This window comes from Musca autumnalis, unplaced genomic scaffold (assembly GCF_047663935.1).
Source record: "Musca autumnalis isolate F117 unplaced genomic scaffold, ASM4766393v1 scaffold_392, whole genome shotgun sequence".
Taxonomy (NCBI): Eukaryota; Metazoa; Arthropoda; class Insecta; order Diptera; family Muscidae; genus Musca; species Musca autumnalis.
In genome coordinates this window covers 40,735-54,500 of record NW_027411969.1, presented here as the reverse complement: position 1 = coordinate 54,500, position 13,766 = coordinate 40,735, and the positions used below count along the sequence as shown (strand labels likewise).

The window sequence follows — 13,766 nt, the reverse complement described above, 5'->3', positions numbered from 1 at the left end:
CAGAAATTATTCAGCATTTTAAAATATGATATGAAAGAATGAATCAAAGGGATTCGAGCTTTTCGTTTAAAGATGTCAAACATTCCAGCATTACACCCTATCAGAGTTCCGCTGGATCTTTTGAAGACCTCCTCATTATAGGGAAAACAGAAATGTTCGAAAATACTAAATAAGTAAAAATCGTTAAGTTCGGTCGGGCCGAACTTTTTATTCCCTCCAATATGAAATATTCTGCACTTATGGAACTTGAACTTATAAGGAATACTTAATTTTCTTTCTGTTACGAAAGCACCAATGTACAAAATTTTAGGTGGACATACCTAACATACATACATACCTTAAATACCTAATTTTAGCTGAATCGGTCAGCTAAAAAACTTGCAAATACCTGAAATCGGCCGGTATAGTTATATGGGGGTGTAGTGCTATTGAAGCAAATTTAAATAGACGGTACTTACACCTCGGAAGTTTTTGCGGATTCTGAAGTTACAATGTTTATAGATGAGAAAAATAAAAAAACTAAAAAAAATCGCCGGAGCGCTTTTTAAATAAATCGCGATTCAAGATGGAATTTTTAAGGGTTGTTTAGATTTTTACGATTTTGCTTGAAAACCCCAAATCCTATCTAAATCGGACTAAGGAAGATGTTGTAGCTATGCAAATTCTCTACAAAATTTACCTTTATGAAATTTTTGTAGATTTTACCGTTATTGAGATATATAAGTTCAAATTGGGACAATTCATTGACTGTATCGCCTCCTTATAAAACAATGTCATGACGGCAAATTCTCATATTACACTTATATATGTCAAAACTGGTACAGCCTAGGAAAAAAATACAAAAGCCAATCTTGTAGAGAATTTTCTCTGCTACAATATTTTCTTTATTCCCATTTTGATAGGATTTGCAGTTTTCAAGCTAAATCCTGAATACCTAAGAAAAAATCGGAAAGTTTGATCTGAACCTCCATATCTCAAAAATGGTAAAACCTAGGAAAATACTAATCAGCCAGTCTTGTAGCAAATTTTCACTGCTAGAACATTTTCTTTAGCCTCATTTCGATAGCCTCAAATCGCGAAAACCTAAAAAACCCTAAAAATGTGAATTTTGATCGCGATTTATTTAAAAATGACTCCAGCGATTTTTTTCTTGTTTCTGGATTTTTCTCACCTATGACCATTGCTGTTTCAAAATCAGCAAAAACTTCCCAGGTGTATGCGGTTTTCACTTAAAGTTAGTTAAGGCGCACCATGTATGACATTGTTTTATAAGGAAGCGATAGAGTCAATGTATTGACCCAAATTGAACTTATATATCTCAATAACGGTAAGACCTACGAAAATACCAGAAAGGTCAATCTGGTGGTGGAATTTTCTTGGCTACAACATTTTCTTTAGTCCGATGTCAATAGGATCTGCGGTTTCCAAGCAAAATCGCGAAAACCTAAACAACCCTTAAAAATGTCAACTTGAATCGCGATTTATTTAAAAAGCGCTCCGGCGATTTTTTTAGTTTTCTGATTTTTCTTATCTATGAACATTGTAGTTTCAGAATCCGCAAAAAGATCCGAGGTGTAAGCACCTTCCATTTAAATTTGCTTCAAGAGCACCGTGTCTATGTATGTTGACAATTTTCGGTGTAGAAGTTTTGTGACCACTAGGAACCTCAAATGCCAAATTACAGCTAGTTCGATCAAAAAATGTAGCAAAAATCCTCAAAATACTTAAAATCCGTAGGTAGCGTTATATGGAAGCTACACAAAAACATGCAGCTATGTTGACAATTTTTGGTGGATAAGGTTTGTGACCACTGGTAACCTGAAATGCCAAATTATGGGTAGTTTGGTAAAAAATGTAGCAAAAATCCACATTAGAATCGGAAGTACCGTATAGATGGAGGCTATACCAAAACACGGACCAATGCTGAACATTTTAGGTGTAGAAGTTTTTTGACCACTGGGAACCACAAATGTCAAATTACAAGCAGTTCGTTCAAAAATTGTAGCAAAAATCCTTAAATTACATCAAATCGGAGGTATCGTTATAGGGGGGATATACCAAAATATGGATATATGTTGAAAATTTGTTGGTGGAGAAGTTTTGAGACCATTGGGAATGTCAAATTACAGGTAGTTCTGTCAACAAATGTACCAAAAAATTCTAAAATACTTTATATCGGGAGGATCGGTTATATGGAGGCTATACCAAAACATGTTGACAATTTTTGTTGAAGAAGTTTTATGACCACTGGGAACCTCAAGTATCAATTTACAGTTAGTTCGGTCAAACAATTTAGCAAAAATCTTCAAAATACCTAAAATCCGAGGTACAGTTATATGGGGCCTATACATGGAAACATGTTGACAACTTTTGGTGGAGCAGAACTTCAAATGTCAAATTACATGTAGTTCGGTCAACAAATTTAGCAAAAATCGCCAAAATACCTAAAATCGGAGTTACCGTTATATGGGGTCTATACTAAAACCTATACCTTACTTACTAAGCTGGCGCATTTCAGAACATTTGTTCCATAGACCGAACTAAGAAAAGATCTCCATTTCTCTCTGTCTATTGCTTCGCTTTCTGGAATACCGCGACTTGTCATGTCTTCATCCACTTGCTTGCGCCAACTATTCTTTGGCGGGTCTATCTACGTCTTTTTAGCGGGTTCATCACCGATCATTCTTATGATATGGTCTAGCCAACGCAATCACTGCATATTGATACGTTTATCTATAGTATAGATTCTACACTGATGTCGTTGTATAGCTGATACAGTTCGTGGTTCATGCGACGTCGATATTCACCGTCAACGCAGATTGGTCCGTAGATCTTTCGAAGAATTTTTCTCTCAAACACACCAAGCACTGCCTTATCTGCTTGCGCAAGTACCCAGGCTTCGGAGCCATACATCAGCACGGGTAGTATCAGTGTTTTGTAGAGCGTTATTTTTGTTTGACGAGATGTGGCTTTGTTTTTAAACTGCTTACTTAAACCAAAGTAGCATCTGTTGGCCTATACAATTCTTCTTTTTATTTCACAACTGATGTCGTTTGTTGTGTTTACGGAGGTGCCGAGGTAGACGAAGTCTTTAACTACCTCAATATTATAGGAACCAACTTCCACAGACGGTCCGAGCTCAATGGACGCATTGCGCGTCGACACCATCAACTTGGTCTTCTCAGCGTTTACCGCCAGACCCACTTTAGCAGATTTTCCTTCGACCTTTATAAAGGTATCAGTTACTTCTTTTACTGATCGGCCCATGATGTCTATATCATCAGCATAAGCAAGTAACATGTGACTATTGGTGTAGATTGTGCCACTTCTTTTGACGTTTGCCTCTCGTATAACCTTTTCTAGCAGGATGTTGAAGAGGTCACACGAAAGGCTGTCTCCTTGTCTGAAACCTCTTTTGGTACAAAATTCTTCGGGGAGGTTATTTCCTACTTTAACTGAAGATCTTGTGCCAGTTAGAGTCATTTCACAAAGCCGAATGAGCTGTGCGGGGATACCAAATTCAGACATGGCTTGGAATATCTTTGAACGGACTGTCGAAGGCTGCTTTATAATCGACAAAAATGTGATAGGTGTCGATCTGCATCTCTTGGGTCTTCTCCAGGATTTGCCGCAGGGTAAATATCTGGTCAATGGTGGACTTGCCAGGTCTAAAGCCGCATTGGTATGGTCCAATTATCTCGTTGACCATAGGCTTTAGTCGTTCGCACAATATCCCTGACACGATCTTGTAGACGATAGGGAGAAGACTTACGCCCCTATAGTTGGAGCATAAATTGTTATCTCCTTTCTTATGGACGGGACTCAGGTTCCAGTCGTCGGGTATGCGTTCTTCCTGCCAGATGGAACTAACTAGCTGATGCATACACGTTATCAGCGTGTCGCCTCCGGTTTTGAACAGTTCAGCTGGTAAGCCATCGGCTCCTGCTGCCTTATTATTCTTCAACCGATTTATTGCTGTTTTTACCTCATCTTGGCTGGGCGGTATACATTCAATACCATCTTCTGGGATTGGATCTGTTGTATCTTCGTCGTCTTCGCTGCTATTGGATACCAACAGTTTTGAAAAATATTCTTTCCATATCCTGAGCACACTATTTGTATCAGTTACCAAATTACCGTGCTGGTCTCTACAGGAAGATGTGTTAGTGCCAAACCCATCATGTTTTTTGCCGCTGCGAAGTCTATCAGCCTCATACCATTGTCAGATGTTTCACAGTGGAGGCTGAATTTTCCGACTGTTGGGCCAAAGATATTTTCCTTTCCAATTTTGGCATTAAAATCGCCTAGAATGATTTTAATGTCATGGGCAGGGCACCGGTCATAAGTTTCTTCTAGGCGCTCGTAAAATATATATTTGGTCTGTTCGTACATAGGTGTTTTAACCTCCGACCAACTACAAATCCGCAACCAAACTCATGTCTTATGTCATGGCAGCTATAATATGTCATGGCTTTCCCATTCCATCGTATTTCCTGTATGGCAGTAATGTCGGCCTTGTACTTTTCAAGTACATCTGCCAATGCGTAAACTGCACCTTCTCTATAATGAGTGCGAACATTCCAGGTGCTGATTCGCAGATCATGGTCCTTAAAACGTTTGCGGGAGTCATCAACGTTTGAGGTTTTTGTTTTTCTTTTAGGGGGAGGGTTACTAACCCTGCTCCCAAACCTAAGCTTTTAACGTTCTTATTGGTGAACTCGCGGCACATTTTGCTCACTACCTTTAACGAGTGTTAAAGGCAGCTACCCCAGGTGACACTACGGGGGGTCAGTGTCCACTTGAGATGAAAGAAGGACCAAGATAAATCCTGGACTTTGCCAAGTTAAAACCTTGGTATGTTCCAACCCCTTGGTATGTTCCAACCCCTACGTCACCCAAATGTATGTATCTAACATCTTCAGAATCCCAAAAATGGATGCTATACCAATACTAAGAACTAAGTTGATAGTTTTTGGTGGAGAAGTTTTTTGGTCACTGGAAATTTCAAATGTCAAGTTACAGGTTGTTCTGTCAAAAAATGCAAGAAAAACTCAAAATACCTAAAATACGGAGGTGCCGATATATGGGGATTATACCATAATATGGACCTAAGTTGAAAATTGTTGATGAAGAAGTTTTGTGAACACTGAGAACCTCAAATGTCAAATTACACGTAACTCGGTCAAAAAATGTAACAAAACTCCTCAAAATACCCAAAATCAGGGCTATACCAAAATTTTGACCTATGTCGACAATTTTTGACAATTGTTTTGTGAACACTGGAACCTCAAAATGTCAACTTACAAGTTGTTCTGTCAACAAATATAACAAAAATCCTCAAAATACCTAATATCGGAGGTACCGTAATATGAGGGCTATAGCAAAGCATGGACCTTTGTTGTCAATTATTTTAATTTTATTTAGAAGTTTTGTGGCCACTAGGAACAAATGTCAGAATTCAGGAGATTCAGTCAAAAAATGTAGCTAATATCTTCAAAATACCTACAATCGGGAGGTACCTTTATTTCTTTAGATCTGCCCAAAAACGACAAAAATTTTTTTTTAAACGCCTGGGTCACAAGACCTAGCTTAGGTAAACATTTCACAATCATCCTCGAACAGCCCTTAAGCGAAAATATCGATCTATTGTTACATTAAGACTTAATGGGCTGAAAGAAATGACCGCAAGGGCCTAATTACACTGTCCCATCCCATCTTGAAATTAGAGTCCTTACCCTACATTGAGCCGCAATAAGTCCCACAGTGATTTCTATTGCTAACTTATAGAGTGAGAGAAACGAAATGGTTCTACGTTGCTAGATTACAACAGGCCAGATTGCTTTGAATACCCTACATCCTGGTTTCATAATCCATCTGCGGTGCACCTTCTTAAGGCAGATCTCAAAAAGGCTGCTGATGTAGTAGCACACCGGTGGCATAACAGATTCATCAATTGTTAAATCGAAAGACATCGAACCTAGTAACGTTTAACGATATCTGGTATATCATATAGAGCGTTTCTGCTGTCAAGGATAGCTCTCGATTTTGTGGTCCATGACTCGAGAGCCTTAAGAGCCGTCAGACTATCAACGCATATAGTCATGACTCATGAGTCCTGTGAGACTTGTATCAAGTCCTGTAACCCACTCTGCTGCTTTGCTGTTACCAAGAATATCAGCTTGAAAGATACTACAGCTATCGTTAAGCTTATACAAGGAGCTGCTTAATGAATTTTCGTAATAGACAGCGGTGTCAGTGCCTCCCTCACTCTTTGATCCGTCTGTGTATATTGTGAGATCGTCCAGAGTCATCACTCCAAAAGTGCCTTCCTCAAATAATGACTGAGTATGAGTTAAACCTGAAAGAGGTGGACATATAATCGAAACCCCCTACGTTTTTGACTCTCGGAGTCTAAAAGTAGCTTAAAGGATATCCAGAGGTTTGAGATCAAGGATAGCGTACAAAACAGCCTGAGGACTGCTTTTGATTGCGGTGATAATAATTGACGCAGACCTTTGAACACTTGATATTTTGGACAAGTGTTCAAGTGTTAGCCAACAGACAAATTCATAGGCTCAGATGGGGAAAAATACTGTTACATACAACCAGTATAGGACTAATATAACCAATGGAGTTCTAGGAAGAATGGAGTGCAATAAGAGCGTTGTTTGTCCGCTCCTCGATATTCCTTTTACATGTCAGTAGATGGTTCCGGATTGCACCGAGCTATTTAGCTTCAAAAGAAAGTTATCCAACCAAAACTCCTGTCTATAGAGAAGAAGTTGTCCATACCCACGGAATTGCAGCAACAGATACAGCCGCAAGATTACTGCCATCCCAAGTGAGCCAATGGCACTAACTGCTTGCATAAGGAAAACACCCAAACACTCCTTTGTATATGTGGCTGACTGGCTGAGCCGTGCATTGCTCTGATCCACATCGTCTGTGATGAGGATATCCCTGAGATGATTCTCAATGGCCATTACTGTTACATTTTGACCAGCCTTGTCAATGAACGCAACCCTCAGATCATTTGGGACCAATCATCGCACAGCTTTATCCATATTCTTTGTGTTAGACAAGTAAGGTCCCTACGAAAAACTGGACTTCCCACCGACTTTGTTCGCCTTAGCAGACGTAGTCTTCGCCTTTTTGACTTCTTCACAGCCTTCTTGGAAGATTGTGACTTAGCCGCCGAGGACTTATCTACTGCAATTACTGGATGATATCAACATTTTTTTCAACCTTCGCTGGATGAGTCTGGGTTTCGACCATTGGATTGTCCTTAACGGTTAATGGGGTAGCCGATGGTTTTGACATTTCCTCATTTCCCCCAGGTTGCGGATCAGCCAAAGTCGTACTACCACTACAGCCCTAATCTCCATATGGGTCTCGATAGGTGTCACTCCTGCACTTAAAGTGGGAATTTCGCTAATAGGAAGTTCCCTTTTAGTTATGTGAGAAAAGTTCCTTTCAAACTTCTGCACAAACTAGAGGTGCGTTTTTATTAGCTTAAAGTCCTTTTCGTTGATGGTTTTTGATCTTTTCGGTAACATTTATTGTCAACTTTTTACTTTGCTTTGGCATTTTTGAAGGTTAGAGGGACGATTCTCCCTTACCAATTTCCTCCTTCAATGCTTTCTGCCTAAAAAGTAATGGCTGGCGGGTTTATTCGACGCTACCAAGTCCCGTTCAATGGAACAGGTCGGTTCAACAATATGTCAGACGCTTAAGGGTGAAGTATCTTGACTGAAGTTGAAGACATGGACCACTGTGTTGTCTATTGATTCCTCTTCTTTCGTCAGTGAAAAATTATCCCAAATGTTATCTGGGATGCTATTTTCCTTGAAACTCTGAGGGACTTTTTCCTCGATGAGCTGAAGGAGCCGTTATTTATGTTAGTCAGTTTTTATGTCTACCATGAGCTGTAGCTGCTGTTTTTTGAAGATTTTTATACCCTCAGCATTTATGCTAACGAGGGTACGATAACTCTCGAACGGGTCAACTGATTCGATCCAAAATTTGGCTTTCGTAATATTTTGTCCAAACTTAGTTTAAGTTCGAAGATGGGCTATATCGGTCCACTCCTTGCGGTACCTCCCCCACAAAAGTTCGAATATGTTCGGAAAATTTGTGCGCACGATAACTCTTGAAGGAATTAACCGATTTGATCCATACTTTGCACATCGTGAAATTTCTACTAAACTTAGATGAGGGTACCTCCCACACAAAATTTCGGACAAGTTCAGATTAGGATCTGCACTCGAATCGCTTTGATTTTTGTTGCAACAACTTGTACTCATTGCCCCCCATACGACGGTACAAGTTTCATCAGGGGCAAGTCCATACTTCCTGAGAAAATAACCTAAAAGATTCAAAAAATCCCTACGACACCGTGTGTAGTGGTTGGAGCGCAATATAACTCTCGAGCGGATCTGCCGATTCTATCCAAAATTTGGCCTTCATAATATTTTGTTCAAACTTAATTTAACTTCGAAGATAAGTCATATCGGTTCACTCCTTCAGGTACCTCCGCCACAAACTTAGTTAAACTTCTAAAATGGCCCATATCGGTTCTCTCCTTAGGATACCTCCCCCACAAAAGTGATGTTCTTTGTGGTCCTGTTTAGAGCCATATATGACTCTCAAAATAAGATCCACTTCCCTAATGAACTCTGTATGTCCATCCATTCCCTCCTCCGCAAGACTTTTGAACTTTAATCCTAATCCACATTTTTGTCGGAATGTTCAAATGCCCCAAAAGTGCCACAAAATTCTGAAAATACCATAAATACATTCGATCTATCCGTAGATGAATGTTCCAATACACATAGGCTGAGGGTATATCTCTGTCGGCAAAGCCGACTGATACTTTTTTACTTGTTTAGTCTTCTATAACGCTGTGGTGTCGGAATATGGTTATTTTTTGTTGTGAAAAATATAAAAAAACTTCGAAATACATAAAATCGGGCTGTACCATTATAATGTGTCATATTAAATCGTGAACCTATACCGAAAATTCATTGCATGAATGTTTTGCACCTCTAGCGAAGACTATATAACAAATGTAATGATAATGTTGTAAAAGGTGGACATATAGACAGACGTCTTTATATCTACTTTATAGAGTTTCGATATTTCGATGTGTTACAAACGGAATGACAAAGTTAGTGTCTTATGGTGGATAGTGTCCTTTGTCCACCACCTTATGATATAAAAAAGCTGACTTCCTCATAAAAGACATTTGGTTCTTCAAAAGTCTTTCAAAAGACCAAAATGTTCTGATAACATTCAAATAGGATAACTCTAAAAAATGGCAATAAGATCTGCTTAAAGAAGACTCTAACTTTTTTCATACAAATTAGGAAAGAATTCTAGTAGGATCAATATCACTCCTATAAAAATCCAGTTTGTTTTCAGTGCGATTTCTCCTAAAGTACCACGAGGTCTTTCTCAGATGTCCAACAGGTCCTTTCACAGAAAACATTAATGACACCTAATAGAAAACAAGAGGAGTAGACCAGTGAGCCTTCTATGAGATGACCGGTAAATCTTTCAGAAGATCTTCCCCAAGAATATGTTGGATATGAAACCATTATTCCATTTTTGAATTAACATAAAAATTATAAGGTTGTATTTATTATCTGATTTAAAGAATTTTTGATTTAACAAATTTCTGATAAATGTAGAACAAATTGTTGCCCGGAGTCGGAGTCGAGCTTTTTTTCACGACTGCGGCTCCGACTCCAGCAGCAAAAATTTGCTGCAGACTCCGTCTCCAACTACGACTCCGAAATCCTGATTACAACTGTACAATTTGATGAATTTCTGGAGTAAATCCATACTTCCTGAAATAATGGTCCAAAAGCCCCATAAACTCTGTTTGCAGGATAACTCTCAACATTTTCAAAAATTTCTTCTAAACTTAGTTTAACGTAAGTTAATATTTCGTTTTCTCTCTCTGAATCAGAAGTTTGCCTACTAAAATTTGTGGTAAATGTCAATGATTTGGTATAGCCCCACATTACTATACCTACAGATTCCACGTATTTTGAAGCAAACCCGTCATACAAAATTAATATATAAATTAATAAATACAAAACAAAAATGCATTTGAAAGAAGAATAGTTCGAGGACATCGAAGCCGCTCCACATCCGATATGTCTGAAGAGTCTTTACCGAAGACGAAACATGCATGTCACATAGTGGTGGGTGTGTGGGTTCGAATCGTCGGCTTTCCTTTTTCACTTGCATAATAGATCATAAAGCTCGATTAAAAAAATTAATATATTTTTTATACTGCACAATTATTGTGTTTGGTTCTTTTAAAAAGTCATAACCCTACTGTCCATGGATGAAAGTTTCAATTCACATGGTCCGATGGTATGTATACCTCTGGCGTCAAAGCCGACTGGTTCTTTTTCTCCTTCTTTCATTGTTTTTACTAAAAAAACATTTTTTTTTTTGTAATAAAATGTAAATCTAATTTAGTCGCCCCCTGTAAATACAAAATTCATTATTTTGATCATAAATTAATTAAAGTACCCACAATTAATTAATAAACATTATTATTACAATAAAATTAAAATGTTATTGTTTGTGATGTGAGTGTGTCAATGGAGAGGAGATGATTAAAAACTGAATTGATTAGCATTGAAATTCATTTTCAATATTTCCAAAAAAAGTCACACAAACACACTCAAAAAAAAAAAAACAACTGAGAACAATGAAAACCATTAGCAATTACAAGGGATTAGCAAAAACGTTCTTGTTGCTTCTGACGAGGTTTTTAAAGGACACGCGGTTACTCAACTCTTTATGCAAACATCAACAAAGGGGTCAAAGGGGAAATTTTTTTCCTAATAATTAATCTTTATTTTCAACAGTTGAGTTGTGTAGATTCTGATGAAATTGAAATGTTTAATTAACTCACATTTTTTGATGAACTTGAATTTTACATCCTCCGTTGCCTTTGGAAACGACATCATTAACGTCATTTTAAAGTGTCAATTGAATGCATTTCAGTAGCAAAGTGTTTCGCTTAATTGATTAAGTAAACGTTGGATTGTTGAGGAGCGGGGGGTTTACTGTTCGTAATGCAAACTCAAGTGAATTCCGGCAATGATGACTATAGCTTTTTTTAGATGTTACGCGAAACATTAATTTCCATGATTCCCTTTTATATTTTAAAAATTTCCATTGAAATTCGAATTATTCGATTTGTAATACGAAAAATGTTCTTTGATATGGAAAACCAATTTCAAATTTAATAATTCTAATATAAAATGGAAAATTGTGAATTATCAATGAAACTATTACAATTTCAAATAGAATTCCCGAATTATAATTAAAATCCAGTAAAAATGTTGGAGCCACACGAGCTAAAAACAGGCATTACAAAGTAATGTAAACACACTAAAAATTTCAAACGCGTAAGATTTCATTTGTAATTCGAGAATTCCATTAGGAATTATTTCGCTTGCAATGGAAATAATTTGCATTGAAATTTGATTTATTTCATTTGGAGTTCGAAACATTTTATTTGAAACTAGAATAACCAATGAAAGACAAAGACACTTCCCGTATAATTTTGCACTTTTTCCCGTAGCTAGTCAATGTCGTCCTGATTACAGGGATCTATTTTTATTTCATGTCTGGCGATTAGTGATAATATCGCTTAAATTAATTTTTTTATTAATGTTATTAAATGAAATGAAACAAGTAACAAGTAAAAAAGGTATCAGTCAGTTTGCCGACAGAATTTTGTGGCCATTTTGTACCTTTGAACTTTCCGAAGAAAATGTGGATTAGGATTAAAGTTTTGCGGAGGGGCTACTTAAAGAAATAGACGACATAGGAAGTGGATCTGATTTTGAGAGTCATATCTTTTTGATATATATTGGGCACACTAGTAATTTCAGTGGGTCATCTTATAACTTTTGGACCAATATGCCAGGAAGCATGGACTTGTCCACGGAAAACATAATATGACTGTAAACAGCAGGACCACAATGAACAGCGTCGGCATTAATTTCCAAAGCATCTTCGAACAGACCCTAAACTGCATATCGACACGAATGTTGAACTTTTGTGGGGGAGGTACCCTAAGGGGAAGAAGAAGTTCTCGTGCTCTCCAGCAACTACATATAGGGGTTTTTACACCTTTCGGGCTGTTTCCCCAAGAAGTACGGACATGCCCCTGAAAAACATTCATCGTCGTAATTGAGGTAGCGAATGCAAGTTGCTTCAACTGAAATCAAAGTGTCTCGAGAGCAGGTCTTAAAGTAAACCTATCCGAAATTTTGTGTGGGAGGTACCCGAGGGAGTGGACAAATATATTCCATATTTAAACCTGATCTATATCTGGTAGATGTACTAAGATGTGTAAAGTATGGACCAAATCGTTCACTCAATTCAAGAGTTATCGTGCGCATAATTTTTCAGAAAATTTTTGAACTATTGTGGGGGAGGTACCTGAAGGAATGGACTGATTTGGATTAGCTTCGAACGTAAACTATGTTTGGACAAAATATTACGAAAGCCAAATTTTGGACTGAATCGGCAGATCCGTTCGAGAGTTATTTGCGCTCAAACCATTGCATACGGTGTCATAGGGGTTTTTCGCGGGGTTTCAGGCTATTTTCTCAGTAAGTATGGACTTCCTCCAGATAAAACTTGCACCATCGTATAGGGGGCGGTGAATACAAGTTACTACAACAAAAATCAAAGCGATTCGTGAACAGGTCCTAAACTGAACTTTTCCGAAATTTTGTGTGGGAGGTACCCGAAGGAGTGGGCCGATCGAGTCCATATTGAAACCTTATCTAACCCTGTTAGAAAATTTACGATATACAAATACATATGGCCAAATCGCTTACTCCCTTCAAGAGTTATCGTGCGCACAAATTTTCCGAACATTTTCGAACTTTTGTGGGGGAGGTACCTGAAGGAGTGGACCGATATCGCCCATCTTCGAACTTAAACTAAATTTGGACAAAATATTACGAAGGCCAAATTATGGGTAGTTCGGTTAAAAATTGTGGCTAAAATCCTCAAAATACCGAAAATCGGGAGGTACGGTTATATGGGGGCTATTCCAAAACGTGGACCTATGTTGGCGGTTTGTGGCGGAGATTTTTTGTGACAACTGTAGCTAAAATCCCCATAATACCGAAAATCGAGAGGTACCGTTATATGGGGGCTATACCAATACATGGACCTATGTTGACAGTTTTTGGTAGAAATCTTTTGTGATCACTAGGAACCTCAACTGTCAAATTACAGGTAGTTCGGTTAAAAATTGTAGTTCAAATCCACAAAATACCGAAAATCGGGAGGTACCGTTACGTAGGGGCTATACCAAAACATGGACCTATGTCGACGGTTTTTAGATGGAGACCACTGGGAACCTCAAATGTTCAATTGCAGGTAGTTTAGTCAAAAAATGTAGTTAAAATCCACAAAATACCGAAAATCGGGGGGTACCGTTATATGGGGGCTACCAAAACATGGACCTATGTTGACAATTTTTATTGGAGAAATTTTGTGACCACTGGGGAAGTTCGGCTAAAAATTGTAGCTAAAACCCCCAAAATACCGAAAATCGGGAGGTACCGTTACGTGGGGGCTATACCAAAACATGGACCTATGTTGACGGTTTTTGGTGGAGATTTTTTGTGACCATTGGGAACCTCAAATGTTCAATTGCAGGTAGTTTGGTCAAAGAATCTTGTTTAAATCCACAAAATACCGAAAATCGGAAGGGA

The 13,766-nt window shown here is 38.1% G+C and overlaps 1 protein-coding gene across 1 annotated transcript in view; it reads left to right on the top strand.

The window, feature by feature from the left end:
* The window catches only part of LOC141400547 (uncharacterized), a 64,405-nt gene that overhangs the window by 12,191 nt on the left and 38,448 nt on the right, over positions 1-13,766 (top strand). The gene's annotated exons all lie outside the window — the stretch shown is intronic.